At 39.0% G+C, this 18,458-nt stretch overlaps 1 long non-coding RNA gene across 3 annotated transcripts in view; it reads left to right on the top strand.

The window, feature by feature from the left end:
- Nucleotides 1–627: 627 nt before the first annotated feature.
- Nucleotides 628–18,458, top strand: part of LOC113607802 (uncharacterized) — an 88,360-nt gene continuing 70,529 nt past the window's right edge. For all 3 annotated transcript variants that reach the window (XR_003428082.1, XR_003428081.1, XR_003428080.1), the window contains exons 1-2: nt 628–2,713; nt 7,256–7,385. This is a non-coding gene — a long non-coding RNA (uncharacterized LOC113607802). The remainder of the gene's footprint in view (nt 2,714–7,255; nt 7,386–18,458) is intronic.

Here is an 18,458-nt window from a genome sequence, read left to right as displayed (position 1 = left end):
ACCCATTCTTTAAAAATTATTGCACCTCTTAGTTTTCTTTAGTCTATGTTGTTGATTTATTGGAGAAACCAAGTCATTTGTTCTGTAAAATGTCCCACATTCTGGATTTGGCTGACTGCTTCTACATGATGTCATTTAACTTTTTCCTCTATCCCTTGCATTTCTTCCAAACTCGTAGCTACATTTAAATGTTTAATTAAGTTTAGTTTCTTTCTTTTCTATTTTTTTAAGGCAAAATACTTCATAAGTGTCACTGTGTACTTAAGGCATATAATGTATAGTTCTACTTTTGGTAATACTAAGATTGATCAAGTGGTTTATAAATATACCATCAGGGCTTCCCTGGTGGCGCAGTGGTTGAGAGTCCGCCTGCCGATGCAGGGAACACAGGTTCGTGCCCCGGTCCGGGAAGATCCCATATGCTGCGGAGCAGCTGGGCCCGTGAGCCATGGCTGCTGAGCCTGCGCATCCGGAGCCTGTGCTCTGCAACGGGAGAGGCCACAACAGTGAGAGGTCCGCGTACCGCAAAAAAAAAAAAGAAAAAAAAAATAAAAAAAAAAATATATATATATATATATATATATATATATATATATACATACACCATCAGTCTTCCACTTTTTAGGGAAGAGATCTGAATCATTACATTAAAAAAACTATTTTGTAACTATATCAAGCTTACAGAAAAGTTGCAAGTATATACAAAGAACTGTTTTTTCCTGAACCATTTGAAAGCAAGTTGCTGATATTATTATGATGTCCCATTAACCTAAATATTTTAATGTTTATTTCCTCAAACAGCATACTCCTATGTAACCACAATAAGATCAACTAAATCAGAAAATTAACATTGTTTACATTTCTACCATCTATCCCTCAGACTCCATTCAAGTTTGGCCAATACTCCCAGCACTGTCCTTTATAGTAAAAGGATTCAGTTCAGAATCATGCATTGCATTTACTCATTATGTCTCATTAATCTCCTTCAGTCTGGAAAAGTTCCTCAGTCCCTCCTTGACTTGCAGACCTTGACAGTTTTGAGGATTACAGGTCAGTTATTTTGTAGCACCTCTCTGAATTTGGGTTGGTCTGATGTTGCCTAGATGTTAGTTTCAGGTTATGTATCTATGACAGGAATACCACAGGAATGATGGGATGCTCTTCACATTGTATCCTATCAGATGACATGATTTCAGTTTGTCCTATTACTGATGTTAATTACTTTTGAGCTCCTGATGAAGGTATTGTCTGCCAGGTTTCTATACTGTAAAGTTGCTCTTTTCCCATTGTGTGGAGGGAAGGTTCATCAAACTTTACATTTATTTGAACAAAAAAAGTATTGATAACTTATAAACAGCTGAAGTGCTCAGGTCCTGTGAGCTGGTCATGGGGGTAGGAGAGGTGAGTATCTCTATTTTCATATTTCTCTAATAGAAGAAAAGAAAAGCAATGTTTCTGTAGCTTCTTAGAATTCAATACGACAATCTCCAATAATTAATAAATACGAATTTTGTTGTTGATGTGGAATTATTTTAGAACTTTGTTTTTGTGAATTTCAGTGAAAATAAAACAGATATCTGAGGAGAAAATGAGACAGCCTCAGATTTAAAAAATAAAATTAGCTTCCCTATTTTCAGTAAAATAGAGACTGGGAGCAGGGAAATCTTTTCATCTCAGTCCATCATGGCAGCAGAAAATCAGGGCTTGTTAATGTTGATGTTGTACAACCTATCTTCAATGTTGGGAACTGACATCTATAGTCTGAGGACACCTATGGACTGATTCTCTGATCATCCTAGAGGATATGAAAGGGATTAGGAGATAGCACAAGCACAGTCACTGCAATCTGTCTGAGAAACACTGGTTCTGCATATATGCCTTTTTTAAAAAAATAAATAAATGATAGAAATCAAAAAAGAAAAGAAAAAAAACCCACAATGTTTCTGAATGGAAAGAACTCTGAAATTGGAATCAGGTTGAGTACTAGGTGCAGTTCTGCCACTGTATAAATCCGCTAAGACTGACATTACAAAATACCATAGACAGGGTGGCGTAAACAACTGATGTCTATTTTCTTACAATTCTGGAAACTGAAAGTCCAAGACTGTGGTGCCAGAGTTCGTTTCTGGTGAGATCTCTCTTCCTGGCTTGTAGACGGTGGCCTTCTCATTCTGTCCTCACGTGGCTTTCCTCTGTGTTCTCACAGAAAGAGAGAGATCTTTGGTGTCTTCTGCTCTTCCTAAAAGGACAGCAGTCCTATCAGATTAGAGGTCCAGCCTTTTGACCTCATTTAACCTTCACTACCTCCCTAAAGGTCCTATCTCCAAATATAGTCACACTGTGGGTTAGGCCTTCAACATATGAATTTGTGGGGAGGCAACACAATTTGGTCTATAACAGCCACTAAGGAATGACTACTGCTTTGTGCTTCCATTTTCTCCATCAGGGGTCCCAGCTGGAGCCTATGCTATATCTCCTTAGGATTCAAGCATTGCTGGAGGACTGGTGGAGCAGGACTTCAGGACTCTATTTATATATAGCTCCTAGAGTATCTTAGGAAAGAAGCCATGCTAAGAGAGAGCTGAGTCCCCAAGCCTGGTTCAAGGATGTGAGCCACTGTCAGAAAGGAGAAGAAAGGGTGAAAGCATCATGGTCTCTGTCATTTAGATCAGCCTCCAGCTCAGCCTCCATGGATTCATGCTTCTGTCATAAGGTAAAAGGGCTGCAATTGCAAAAAAAAATTCAAACTAAAGGGAAACACCCATTCAGTGGAATACTATTCACTGAGAAAAAGGGATGAGGTATTCACAATAGCCAAAAGGTGGAAGCAACCCACATGTCCATTGACAGATGAATGGATAAGCAAAATGTGGTATAAACATACAATGGAATATTATTCAGCCTTAAAAAGGGAGGGACTTCTGACATATACTACAAGTTGGATGAACCTTGAGGACATTATGTTAAGTGGAATACGTTAGTCACAAAAAGACAAATACTGTAAGATTCTACTTATATGAGGGACCTAGAGTAGTCAAATTCATAGAGACAGAAAGCAGAATGGTGGTTGCCAGGGACTGGGGAAGGAGGAATGGGGAGTTATTATTTAATGGGCATAGAGTTTTAGTTTTGCAAGATAATAAGAGTTCTGGAGATGGATGATGAATTGCACAACGATATGAATATATTTAATACCACTAAGTGTACTTAAAAATAGTTAAGATGGTAAATTTTATGTTATGTGTATTTTACTACAATTAAAACAAAAAAATTTTTTTAAAGAAATAAGCTATCAAGCTAAGCAAAAACATGGATGAATCTTGAATGTATATTGCTAAATGAAAGAATCAGGTCTGAAAGGCTACAAACTATATGATTCTATTAATAGAACATTCTAGATAAGGCAAAACTATAGAGCCATAAAATACATTAGCAGAGATCAGTAGGGATTCATTGGGGCGGAGGATTGAATAGGTAAAGCACAGAGGATATTTTACAGTGGTGAAACCATTTTGTATAATACCGTAATGATGGATATATGATACCATGCATATACCCATAGAACCTTAATATATGCAAAATTTTTAAATAATTTAGGAGATTGGAGGATCCCAAAATGGAATAAAGGATGGGACAAAATAATCTAACTATATTATAAATCTATGAAACATGAGACTTCCCTGGTGGCACAGTGGTTAAGAATCCGCCTGCCAATGCAGGGGACATGGGTTTGAGCCTTGGTCCAGGAAGATCCCACAAGCTGCGGAGCAGCTAAGCCCACGCGCCACAACTACTGAGCCTGAGCTCTAGAGCTCATGAGCCACAACTGCTGAGCCCATGCACCACAACTAGTGAAGCCCGTGTGCCTAGAGCCCGTGCTCCGCAACAAGAGAAGCCACTGCAATAAGAAGCTCACGCACCACAACGAAGAGTAGCCCCCGCTCGCCACAGCTAGAGAAAGCTCGCACACAGCAGCAAAGACCCAATGCAGCCAAAAATAAATAAATAAATTTATTTAAAATAAATCATTCAATCAATCTATGAAACAGTCTCACTGACGGGGGTGGGAGAAAAGGTACTGACCCAAGTAACTTTGCAAATGAGTGGAGTCTGTAAAATTAAATGCCAAAGGAGCTGTACATCAGCACTATACTCTAGCTGAAAAAGTTGTGTACCCATGGGGTATAAGTTAACAAATCTGAATTCAATATATATATATACTGGAATTGAATAATTAAGTAAATGGATGGCAGATTGTGGGAGCCAGGTTTCTCACTGTTGGAGTGGGAGTTTACGAAGAGGCTAGAAAGCTCCATATGGTAATGAATTACAGTTGGAGATATCAGTATGAACTTGTGTAGCTTAATATAGATACAGATGTTACATACAGAAATATTTATAGTTATGTGTGTATATATATGGGTTAGCATACACACATACATTTCCTTACGTTGCCAGCTGGGAGGGCCTAGAAGGAAGAATACCCCAATAGCAATGAGTGCACCTACTGCCCAGATCTTGGTTTCTAATACCATTCTCCCATAAAAGGAACCAGGGCTCCTTGGAGAAACGGCAGATTCAAGGACTGGGGCAGGGAATATACAGGAGCATCTGTAATGCCAGAACATCTTTTAGTACCAGAAAGTAAAAGTTCTAAAACAAAATAAAAAAGATGGAGCTATGTCAAAGGGACATGGTAGCCAACTGAAAGAGCTGCCCAAAGTGACCATTTAAGCAATACAATAAATAAAGTAGTATTGGATTATACCCAAAGTATACATTAATTATCCACAAAGCCATACTGTTATACATAAATAATTGAATAAATAAATAAATGGGAGGGAATATAAAAATCTCCAGTGTAGAAGAATTCCAAATAATTTATGTAGATACTCTGCCTTCAAGGGGCTGGGCATAGCTCCTCACTGGTTAAGTGTGGGTTGTGCATATTGACTTCCTTTCGAAGAGACTAGTCTGGAAGAGGGGGAGAGGGGAAGACTGAAAAGAGTAACTTGGCAGTGGAGAAACCTGACAAACACTACCTCAGCCAGATGATCAAGGTTAACCTCAACAGTGATGTCATGTTGATAGTGTGTACCGTTGATATGAGGTAATGAGAATGGTACTTTACTTCTGTGGCTTCCTTCCCAAAACATGTAACCCCAATCTAATCATGAGAAAAACATAAGGCAAATTCCAGTTGAGGGATATTCTGCAAAATACTTGACCAGTATTCCTCAAAACTGTCAAGGTCGTAAAAAAGAAGGGGAGTCTGAGAAACTGTCATAGCCAAGAGGAGCCTAAGGAGATATGATGACTAAATGTAAATGTAATGTATCTTGGAAGGGATCCTGAGACAGCTAAAGGACATCAGGTAAAAATTAATGAAATATGAGTAAAATATGAATTTAGCTAATAATAACATTAATATTGGTTCATTAATTATGACAAATGTTCCATATTAATGTAAAATGTTAATAATAGAGAAAATTGGGTATAGGGTATACAGGAACTCTCTGTACTGTATTTGTAATTTTTCTGTAACTTTTTTTGTTTTTTAAAATCTGTGTTTTAAGTAAAAAGTTCATTAAAAATAATAAATAATATATCATACACACAAAATAGAAGTTGCTCTTAATTTTTTTAAGTGGTATTGGAACACCAGGAAGTTTCAGCAGAGCTTGGAGTTGGCGCTGGTGTTTTTGGCAATGTTAAGAGAAGGTGAAGTCCTCAGCAACGGTTTAGAAAGAAAAGGCCTCAAGTAGGACCTTAATAGCCTTGGGGCAGGCACATGTGGGCAGGTACCAGAGGTCCATCCGCCCTTTGAGCCTCAATAGAAACAGTGGGGTTTCTGCAGAGAGCAAGAGCTAGAGCAAGCTGGAAAAACAATGGTGAAGACAGGAGCTCTGCAGGTGAACTTGGGGCTTCACAGAACAATTTGAGAGAAAATAAGGAAGTTTGGCTTTCCTGCAGAATGAATGGAAGCAGAGCCAAAGAACCACTGTTTTGTAGCTGTTATTGCAGCCCTTTATTTACTGTGAAGGATGCTGTTGCCTGAAAAACAGGGGGTCTACAAAATAAGGGTACTTATTGCTATCTATAAATCTCTTTAAAATCTGTTCAATATAAAATGCAAAAATCTATAAAATACACACACACACAGTAAATGCAACTTAATGACCTGAGTCAAAGAGTGTATTTTTTTATATAAAGCTTAAAAACTAACATAATACACAGATACCAGAAATCCCTTTTATTATACTTAATCTATTAGAAATATAAACCTCAACCAACTGGTTTTTCAACTTCCTTTTGTCTCTAATGATGGGACAGGTGGTTTGAACATATGCCTAAATTTCTAGTATTGGATTTAACTGGACAAGCCTGATTCTTGCCAGGATTATAAACTCTTTGAATTCTGGTTATGGGAGCTACCTCTTTCTGAATTTCACTCCACCTAACTTCCCATTCACTGTTCCCTTTCTGAGGTTCAGCTAGCTATTTCATCTTCAATCAACTTCTCTTACAGTGTGCATTGTGACTGGCTCTTCCCTGTTAAAAGTGAGGTTTGTGTTTTTCAGTAGGATTAATTCTTCCCTTATCTGTAGATGGTGAATAATCTAACTGGATCTATCAAGACACCCTCTACCCCAGAACAAGTCTTGCTCAATGAAGATTATGGACAGAATGACTAATTAATAGGCTCTTACCACCATGGAGTCTTCATTCATTCAATAAGTATTTATTGAGAATCAGTTAGGTGCCAGCCAGTCTGCTAGCAATGAGTAGATACTATCCCATTACTCTTGGTGTTTGGCTATTGAGAAAGAGAGGATAATACTACAGAATGATTAAATGTTATGCATATTAAGTTAGGGGAATATTGTGCTGTCATTTCTAAGACTATGATTTTTAATCTTTTTCTTTTTGAGGGAGTCATAGACCCCTTGAATCTTGTCAATCTTGCCCCAGAAAACAAATACATCCCCAAAACTTAGCAATAATTTCAAGTTGTTCATGGATCCTTTGAAGCCCTTTCATGAATTCTGGGTTTAGAATTCCCACCCTAAATGATAAATGCCAAGATAAATTCATATCTTGGAATGTCTGAAGAAGCAGACATTCCAAGATATATGGCGGGGAAGGTAGACTAAGTGCTTAGGAGTGGCAGCAGCAAGAATGAAAAGTGAGTTTCTGTAGCTTTATCTTACATGTGTTATCATCAGCTAACATACGTAATAATTAATGTTTCCAGGAATAATCCACTACTGAGGACCCAATGCCCCACAAAGTGAACCTTGGCCTCCCACAGAAGAACGCTTTAAGGAGCTACCAACTCATTTACCTTTGCTCTAGTGCAGCACCCATATTATGGGTGGTAAGAGGTACTATAAAACTAAGTAGGGTAAAGGGGATGGAAACTGGGGTTTTGTGTGTTTGTGCTATTTTATATAGTTACACAGAATGTCAAGGAAGTTGTCTCTGATAAGGTGATATTTGAGCAGGAATTTATAGAAGTGGGGGATTAAACCATGTGTGAATGTCCAGGACAGCCTTTCAGCCAAATGGAGCAGCAAATGGAAGGAGACCAGTGAGCAGAGCAGAGTGAATAATGAGAGAGGGAGCGTGGCCTGAGTGAGGTCAGGAGGGAGTTGAGGTGTGTGTGTCAGGTCTCTCAGGGTTGGATTGAAAGAGTCAGAGGTAAGGGACAAGCAGAATCTGAGGGTACCAGACTCAGGATCATAAAATGCTGTTAGTAATGGGAAAACTGCTCAGTGAAATCCAGTGGGGGATGTTTTGGGATGATTAGCTGGATAATATAGAGAGGCTTACCGAGCCGGACCTTACCCAAGTAAGGGTTAACTAATGGACACTGTTCTGTGTGTGTGATGGGGGAGGGGACAGGGTGGAGTCAGAGACAGAAAGAACAATGGCGAAAATACTTAGGAAAGTGAATAGAAAACAGAAGACTAGGATATCTTAAGTGGGAAGAGCTTAGAAATCAAGGAAAGGAAGAAGGATTAGGAAAGAGGGGGAGGGAGTAAGGAACTAATATTTGTCACATGGCCACAATTTGCCAGGATCTTTACATTTATATTTTAATTTTGTTTTAAAGCAGTACTACAAGATGAGTGTTATTGTCCCCATCTTGCAGATAAGAAAATTTCAAGCCCAGAAAAGTTGAGTAACTTGATAAAGGTGATATGCTACTAGTAAATAGTAGGAGAGGATAACTTTATTATTTTGTCTTCAGTTCATATTATTTTCTTATGTTGCTGTGTTGATTCATTCCTAATATTATATTTGGAGAAACAAAATGATGTTACAGGTAGGAAGACAACAGAAGGATGGCAAAGTGGCCGGCATGGTTAGAATTTTGTCCTGGGCAATCAATCCTCAGTGTTGGACTGCACACCTGGCCTTATAAAAAAGGCCACAAGGTGTCAGCGTCTTACGCGTTGGTTTGGGGGCCTCTCCTGCTCCTGTGGCCAACTGTTTCAGTATAAAAATATTGAATAAAAAGTAATATATCACTTATAGATGATATTTAGAAACTGACCTATCTTAACCGGAAATACTTGTTGAGAAATAGTCTAAAAGTTCCTAAGTTCCCAGAAATACATCCATCGATAGGCACTGGGATCTTGACATTTGCCTCCAAGTGAGCAGGATAAAAGAAACCATTTCCAATGATGTGTGGGGTTATGCGACATGGTAGAATGTAGTGGTCAATTTTCCACTGGGACGTCAGAGAGATCTGTGTTAAAATGCTATCTCCCACCTTTAGCTACATGGTATTGTGCAATTTCTTCATCGGTAAATTCCCTACCTCTTAAGTTCATTGTGAATATTAAATAGCACATAAAGAGCTCTTGGTAAAGTGCCTGACACTTACCACTCAATAAATAGTAGGCATTATATACTATCTATCTAGCTAGCTAGCTAGCTAGCTATCTACCTACCTATTGCAGAACTAGCATTACCCTAATACAGTCATAGCTAATGGCTATAATACATTTATCTATGATTGCACATAATTTTTAAAAATATTTTTTCTTCTAGTTTTATTGGGATATAATTGACATATAGCACTGTATAAGTTTAAGGTGTACAGCACAATGATTTGACTTCCATACATCATGAAATGATTGCCACAATAAATTTAGTGAGCATCCATCATCTCATAGGAATACAAAATAAAAGAAAAAAAAGTTTTTTTCCCTTATGATGAGAATGTTACGGAGCCAAACTCAGGTCTGCTCACCCATGTGCAGTAAAGCCAATCTCCAATCTATTGACACCGGGTTGTGGTGAAGGAAAGTGCAGCTTTATTGTAAAGGTGCCAATACAAGGAGGACAGGTGGCTTGAGCTCAAAAAACCCCAAACTCCCTGAAGGGTTTCAGCAAAGCATTTTTAAGGGCCAGGTGAGGGAAGGGTGTCCTAGAGTATGCGATCAGCTCCTGCACAATTCTGATTGGATGATGGTGAGGTAACAGGGTGGTGGCACAGGGGTTAACATTATCAATCCTTAGGCCTGAGGGCTATGTGCTCATAGTCATCAAGTAGTTGACACCTTCCATTTGGTGGGGGGTTTTCACATCTGTGAAACAACTCAGGAAACATGCATCAGATACTGTTATCTAGGTACTTCTGAGAGGAGCTAAAGCAGAGGATATGGGGGAGGGCTCTGCCCCCAGCAAGGCTCCACAGGGTCCTGCTTGGTTACAATAAGTCTTAGGATTTACTCTCTTAACAACTTTCATACATAATATACAGCAGTGTTCATTATATTAATCGTGTTGTACATTACATATCTAGAAATTATCTTATAACTGGAAGCTTGTACCTTTTGACCACTTTCATCTAGTTCCCCCTCCTCACATCCCCACCTCTGGTAACCACAAATCTGATCTCTTTTTCTAAGAGTTTGTTTGTTTGCTTTTGAAGTATAATTGACCTACACCACTATGTTAGTTCCTGGCACACATGTAGTGATTTGCTATTTCTATACATTACAAAATGATCACCACAATAAGTGTAGTTACAATCTCTCACCATACAAAGATATCACATAATTATCAATCATATCCCCCCCCACTGTACGTTTCATCCCTGTGACTCATTCTTTTTGTAACTGGAAGTTTGTACCTCTTAATCTCCTCCCTACCTCCCTCCCCTCTGGCAACTGCCTGTTTCTTTGTATCTATGAGTCTGCTTCTGCTTTGTTATGTTTGTTCATTTGTTTTGGTTTTTAGATTCCACATACAAATAAAATCGTACAGTATTTGTCTTTTTCTGACTTATTTCACTTAGCATAATACCCTCTAGATCCATCCAAGTTGTCCCATATGGTAAGATTTCTCTTTTTAATGGCTGAGTAGTATCCCATTGTATATATATTCCACATCTTCTTTATTCATTCATCCATCATCAGGCACTCAGTTTGCTTTCATACTTGGCTTTTGTAAATAGTGCAGCAATGAACATACGAGTACATATATCTTTTCAAATTAGTGTTTTCATATTCTTTGGATAAATACCCAGAAATGGGATTGCTGGATGGTATCATAGTTCTATTTTCAATTTTTTGAGGAACCTCCATACTGTTTTACATAGTGGGTACACCAGTTTACATTCCCACCAACAGTGCACAGGGTTCCTTTTTCTTCACATCCTCACTAACACTTATTTGTTGTCTCTTTGATAACAGATATTGCCATTCTGACAGGTGTGAGGTGATATTTCATTGTGTGTGTTTTCTTTCTTTTTAATTATTTTTGGCTGCATTGGGTCTTAGTTATAGCAGTTAGGATCTTTGTTGAGGCATGAGGGATCTTTTCACTGCGGTGCGCAGGCTCTTCTTTGCAGCATGTAGGCTTCTCTCTAGTTGTGGAGCACAGGCTCCTGGGTGTGTGGGCTCTGTAGTTTGTGGCATGCAGGCTCTCTAGTTGAGGCTTGTGAGCTCAGTAGTTGTGGCGCTTGGGCTTAGTTGCCCTGCAGCATGTGGGACCCTGACCAGGGATCGAACCTGCGTCCCCTACATTGTAAGGCGGATTCTTTACCACTGGACCACCAGGGAAGTCTCTCACTGTGGTTTTGATTTGCATTTCCCTGATGATTTGTGATGTTGAGTATCGTTTTACCTGTTGGCCATTTGTATGTCTTCTTTGGCAATATGTCTGTTCAGGTCCTCTACCCATTTTTAAAATCAGGGTTTTTTTGTTTTTGGTACGCGGTCCTCTCACTGTTGTGGCCTCTCCTGTTGCGGAGCACAGGCTCTGGATGCGCAGGCTCAGCAGCCATGGCTCATGGGCCCAGCCGCTCCGCGGCATGTGGGATCTTCCCGGACAGGGCACGAACCCGTGTACCCTGCATCGGCAGGCGGACTCTCAACCACTGCGCCACCAGGGAAGCCCAGGTGTTTTTTGTTTTTTTTTTTGATGTTGAGTTATATGAGTTATTTGTATATTTTGTATATTAACCACTTATCAGATGTATCATTTGCAAATATCTTCTTCTATTCAGTAGTCTGCCTTTGGTTTTACTGATAGTTTCCTTTGCGGTGAAAAGATTTTAATGTAGTCCTATTTATTAATTTTTTTCTCTTATTTCCCTTCCATGAGGAGGCATATCTAAAAAAATATTTCTAAGATCGATATCAAAGATCATACTGCCTGTTTTCTTCTAGGCGTTTTATGGCTTCAGCTCTTACATTTTCGGTTTCTAATCCATTTTGAGTTTATTTTCGTATATGGTGTGAGAAAGTAGCACAATTTAATTCTTTTGCAGATAGCTGTTTTCTGAATACCATTTATTGAAGAGGCTGTCTTTTCCCCATTGTATATTCTTGCCTCCTTTGTTGTAGATCAATTGCCCATATAAGTGTGGGTTTACTTCTGGACTGTCTCTTCTGTTCTATTGATCTAGGTGTTTTTGTGCCAGTACCATAATGTTTTGATTACTGTAGCTTTGTAGTATAGTTTGAAATCAGGATGTGTGATACCTCCAGCTTTGTTCTTCTTTCTCAAGATTGTTTTAGCTATTTATAGTCTTTTTTGTTTCCATACAAATTTTAGAACTATTTGTTCTAGTTCTGTGAAAAATGTTATTGGTATTTTGTTATGGATTGCATTGATTCTGTGGATTGTTTGGGGGAGTATGGCAATTTTAACAATATTAATTCTTCCAATCTGTGAGCACAGTATATCTTTCCATTTGTTTGTCATCTTCAATTTCTTTTTATTTTCTTCCTGTTTTATTGAGATATAATGGACTTACAGCACTGTATAAGTTTAAGGTGTACAGCATAATGATATGATTTACATACATCATGAAATGATTACCACAGTGAGTTTAGTGAACATCCATCATCTCATATAGATACAAAATAAAAGAAAAAGAGAAAAATATTTTTTCTTTGTGATGAGAACTCTTTTGTTCTCATCTTTTGTGACATCTTTGTGATGAGAACTCTTTTGTTCTCAAATAAACAAACACATTTGTTTATTTTTTGTTACTCTCTTAGCAACTTTCATACATAACATACAGCAGTGTTAATTATATTTATCATGTTGTACATTACATCCCTAGTACATATTTATCTTATAACTGGAAGTTTGGTCCTTTTGACTACCTTCATCCAAGTCCCCTCTCCCCAACCCCCACTTCTGGTTACCACAAATCTGATCTCTTTTTCTATAAGTTTATTTGGTTTTTTTGAAGTATAATTGAACTACAACACTATGTTAGTTCCTGGCATACAATATAGTGATTCAATATTTCTATCAATTTAATTAATTACGTAATTAATTTATTTATTTACTTACTTACTTATTGCCTGCATTGGGTGTTCGTTGCTGCGTGTAGGCTTTCTTTAGTTGCAGCGAGCAGGGGCTACTCTTCGTTGCAGTGTGAGACCTTATTATTGCGGTGGCTTCTCTTGTTGTGGAGCAGGGGTTCTAGGCACGTGGGCTTCAGTAGTTGCAGCACATGGGCTCTAGGGCATGCAGGCTTCAGTAGTTGTGGCTCGCAGGCTCTAGAGCACAGACTCAGTAGTTGAGGTGCACAGGCTTAGTTGCCCTGTGACATGTGGGATCTGCCTGGACCAGGGATTGAACCCATGTCCCCTACATTGGCAGGCAGATTCTTAACCACTGCACCACCAGGGAACTCGCTCTCTCCATTTTAAAACTATCACCAAGGAGTCTAGTTATGATCTGTCACCATTCAAGGATATTACATAATTATTGACTATATTCCCCAGGCTTTACATTTCATACCTCTGACTAATTTATTTTGTAACTGGAAGCTGTACCTCTTAATCTCCCTCACCTATTTCTGTCCTCTCCCTCTCCTCTTCCCTCTGGCAACCACCTGTTTGTCCTCTGTATCGATTAGTATGTTTCTGTTTTGTTCTGTTTTGTTTTTTAGATTCCACATATAAGTGAAAGCATAGAGTATTTGTTTTTCTTTTTTTTAAATTAAAAAAAAATTATTTTTGGCTGCATTGGGTCTTCGTTGCTGCACGTGGGCTTTCTCTAGTTGCAGCGAGCGGGAGCTACTCTTTGTTGCGGTGCGTGGGCTTCTCATTGTGGTCACTTCTCGTTGCGGAACATGGGCTCTAGGCGCGCGGGCTTCAGTAGTTGCAGCACGCAGTCTCAGTAGCTGTGGCTTGTGGGCTCTAGAGTGCAGGCTTAGTAGTTGTGGCACACGGCCTTAGTTGCTCTGCGGCACGTCAGATCTTCCTGGACCAGTGATTGAACCTATGTCCACTGCATTGGCAGGCGGATTCTTAACCACTGCGCCACAAGGGAAGTCCAATATTTGTCTTTCTCTGACTTATTTCACTTAGCCTCTAGGTCCATCCATGTTGTCACAGATGGTAAGATTTCATTCTTTTTTATGGCTGAGTAATATTCCATTGTATCTTTATCCATTCATCTACTGATGGGCACTTAGGTTTGCTTCCATATCTTGGCTATTGTAAATAATGCTGCAATGAACATATGGGAGCATATATCTTTTCAGGTTAGTGTTTTCATTTTCTTCAGATATACACCCAGAAGTGGAATTGCTGGATTATATGGTACTTCTATTTTTAATATTTTGAGGAACTCCATAATGTTTCCCATAGAGGCTGTACCAATTTACATTCCCATCAACAGTGCACAAGTGTTCCCTTTTCTCTACATCCTCACCAACACTTGTTATTTGTTGTCTTTTTGATAACAGATATTGCCATTCTGACAGGTGTAAGGTGATATTTTATTGTGGTTTTGATTTGCAATTCCCTGATGATTTGTGATGTTCTAATGTGCCTGTTGGCCATCTTTATGTCTTCTTTTGAAAAATTCCTATTCAAGTTCTCTGCCCATTTTTTAAGCAGGTTGTTTGTTTTTTAGATATTGAGTTGTATGAGTTTTTTGCATATTTTGGATATTAACCTCTTATCAGATAAATCATTTGCAAATATCTTCTCCCATTCAGTAGGCTGCTTTTTGTTTTGTTTATAGTTTCCTTTGTTGCGCAAAAGCTTTTCAGTTTGATGTATTCACATTTGTTTATTTTTTGTTTCCTTTATCTGAAGAGACATATCCAAAAAGATATTACTAAGACTGATGTCACAGAGCATACCTCCTATGTTTTCTTCTAGAAGTTTTATGGTTTCGGGTCTTACATTTATGTCTTTAATCCATTTTGAATTATTTTTGTGCATGGGGTGAGAAAGTAGGGACTGCATCAAATTTTAAAACTTCTTTAAGGTAAAGGGAACAATCACAAGAGTGAAAAGGCAATCTATGGAATGTGAAAATATTTGCAAGCCATTTATCTGATAAGGGGTTATATCCCAAATGCACAAGAAACTCCTACAACTTGGTAGCAGAAAAACAAATAACCTGATTGAAAAATGGGACAAGACTTAAAAAATATATTTCTCCAAAGAAGATATATATATGGCCACCAGGTATATGAAAAGCTGCTCAGCATCACTAACCATCAGGGAAATGCAAATCAAAACCACAATAAGATACCACCTCACACCTGTTAAGATGGCTATTGAAAAACAAACAAAAGATTACGGGACTTCCCTGGCCGCCCAGTGGTTGAGACTCTGCACTTCCAATGCAGGGGATGCAGGTTTGATCCCTGGTTGGGGAACTAAGATTCCACATGCCACATAGTATGGCCAAAAACTTAAAAAAAGAAAACAAAAACCCAAAAGATTAGTGTTCGTGAGGATGTGGAGAAACCGAAACCCTTGTACACTGTTGCTGGGAATTTAAATGATTCAGCTACTATGGAAAATAGTTTGGAGATTCCTCAAAAAATTAAAAATAAAACTACCATATTATCCAGCAATTCCACTTCTGGGTATATATCCAGAAGAATTAAAATCAAGATGTCGAGGAGATGTTAGCACTCTCATATTCGTTGAAGCATTATTCACAGTAGCCAAGATATGAAAACAACCTATATGTTCATCAACAGGTGAATGGACAATGCAAATGTGGTGTATACATAGAATGGAGTATTATTCAGCGTTAAAAAGATGGAAAGCCTACCATTTATGACAACATGGATGAACCTGGAGGATATTATTCTAAGTGAAATAAACCAGCGTTATAAGGACAAATACTGTATGATTCCCCTTATATGAGGTAGCTAGAATAGTCAAACTCATAGAAGCAGTGAATAGAATGGTGGTTGCCAGGGGCTGGGAGAAGGGGAAAATGAGGAGTTGTTCAATGAGTAAAAGTTTCAGTTATGCTAGATGAATAACTTCTAGTGACCTATTGTACAACATAGTACCCACAGTTAACAGCACAGTGTTGCGCATTTTAAAATGTTAAGAGGGTAGATCTCATGTTAAGCATTCTTACCACACACACACAAAATAATGGGACACAAGGAAACTTTTGGAGGTCATGGACATGTTTATTACCTTTATTCTGGTGGTGATATCATGGTGTGTGCATATGTCCAAACTCATCAAATGGAATACATCAAATATGTACTTTTTTTGGTATATCAATTATACTTCAATAAAGCTGTTGTTTTTCTTTTTTTAAAGTCTGTTGTCTGGAGTCCCAGCCCCAGAAGTTCTGACTTAGCTGGTCTGGGGTACAGCATGGTCATTGGAATTTTTATAAGCATTCTAGACGATTCTAATATATAGCTAGGGAGATAAATACTTCTCTAGACTAATATCTCACTTTACAGATGGGAAAGAGAGGCTCAGAGAAAGTGAGAGTGACTTGTCTGGTGAAATGAGATCAAGAACTCAAACTGAGGTCCCCTGACTCCTAGTCCTGGGTTCTGTCTAGCACATAACGTGCCTCAGGCTCACTTCTTATGCTTCTACACAAACACTCTGTCCCGGTCAAATTGTCTCATGTTATATTCCCCGAACATACCAGGTCCATCCCTGTGTCAAATCCACAGCAGTACAGGCTGCCATTGGAGTGCTTATTATGTGCCCAAACTGAGCAAACCAAATTACATGTGTTACCTCTAATCCATACATCAAGCTTTCAGGGAAAGCACGAGTATCCCCATCGTTAGAGGAGGAATCTGATGTCAGAGACTCTAAGAGACTAGTTGCAATACTGGCTAATGAGGAGAAGCAAGAATTTTTTTTTTTAAGATTTTTTGATGTGGACCATTTTTAAAGTCTTTATGGAATTTGTTACATAATAGCTTCTGTTTTATGTTTGGTTTTTTGGCTGTGAGGTATGTGGGATCTTAGCTCCCCGACCAGGGGTCGAACCTGCACCCCCTACATTAGAAGGTGAAGTCGTAACCACTGGACCACCAGGGAAGTCCTGGAGAAGCAAGAATTTAACAAAGTTCGGTTGGACCCCAAAGCCCAGGCTCTTGAGCTACACTCACTGCCATCTGTTCCTACCCTGCCTTACCTTCCTGAGTTATTTCTCCATTAGAACCAGCTCTAGTTTCAAACCCTCCCTGAAAGCCCTTCCACCCCATCTTTTTATTTACTCAATTTTCATGGCACTGATCACCCACATTAGCTGTTTGGGTGAGTCCACCTCACGTGGTAACTTATTTTGTCATGTATATGACCTGTTTCCTTCTCCTTGAGGCTGGGAAGGACAAGGACCTTCCTCTGACTATGTTTCTGTCCTGGTCCTGTAGCTGTGTCAAGATATGGTGCTATTGCAACATCATAATACTTAGTTTTTTCTGAGACTCCTCCCCTGGGAATATCTGGAGATGGGGAGAGCCTATAGGCCCAAATGAAGTTGAAAATTTGAACTAAGAAGGAATAGAGCTTTCCTCGGGCTCAGATTTGTAATAATATTTATAAGTAAGCCTCTAGGTGTCAGTAGAAAGCCTAGTTTTGATAGCGTGTCTCAAATGAAATCAAAATCTCAGGCTAGAAGGACTTTTTCTCATCTCAGTCATCAACCTAAAGCTAGAATTCCCTCTCCAACATAACAACAACCATAGCAACATTCCTTCCAGACCAGGGTCTGGTGATGAGGAACCCACTGTTTCTGAGGCAGCCTCTTCAATGTTTGGACAGCTTTGTTAGAATGCTTTTCTTGATTTTGTGAAACTCTGCCTCCTTCTAGCTTTCACTACAAGGCAACTAAGTGAAAACAACACATGCACTGCATCTGGGCCTGGGCATGTGAGAGGCCTGGTGTGGCTGAGTCAGGCCTTCCACACAAGATTGATTACTCAAGGATGTTGGTGGCATCAGTGGGAGCCCCACTACTCTGGGCTATCCTGCCCATCAGCACCTCCCTTATGACCTAGCATTGTTGACCCTCAGAACACCAGGGAAGGAAGGAAGGAAGCAACACACCTCTGGCAGACTGCTGTCCTCTCAGACCCAGGGATGTGGGTGACTCTTTACAGCAGAGTCCAAAGACCTGGAGAGTATGTGTCTTGCTCAGAGAAGCCTCCTTTTCACTTCTGTTCTTCCCAAGGGCACCTGTCCAATAGCCAGATTGTTGCTTTGCCAAGCCCAATTTTTCTGCTCAAAAAATTAATAGGGACTGCCACTGTGTTTTCTGGTCCCAATTGTATTCTTTAATAATATATAGAATAAACACAGTATCTCTTTCTCTAGGAATCTCAAGATGGAAATTAAGCCATCCATCCCTCCATCCATCCATTTATCCAACTATCCAACCACTAAGCATATCTTTACTGGGAGCCTACCATGTGCCAGGCACTGAGTTTCCTAGTAAGCAGACAATAAGTGGTAAATGGTATTAGTGTATTAATGACCTGATGATTAACTTAGTCAAAGGTAGATCCAATTTTTTTTTTGCATTGTTAATATATTTTAATTTTTTTTTTTTACATCATTATTGGAGTATAATTGCTTTACAATGGTGTGGTAATTTCTGCTTTATAACAAAGTGAATCAGTTATACATATACATATGTTCCCATATCTCTTCCCTCTTGCGTCTCCCTCCCTCCCA

This window comes from Aethalodelphis obliquidens, unplaced genomic scaffold, assembly GCF_003676395.1.
Source record: "Aethalodelphis obliquidens isolate GAN/ISIS:26980383/991018 unplaced genomic scaffold, ASM367639v1 scaffold50, whole genome shotgun sequence".
In the NCBI taxonomy this organism is placed as follows: domain Eukaryota; kingdom Metazoa; phylum Chordata; class Mammalia; order Artiodactyla; family Delphinidae; genus Aethalodelphis; species Aethalodelphis obliquidens.
Note: the sequence above shows the minus strand (reverse complement) of the source record. Positions and strands in the feature narration are given on the sequence as shown.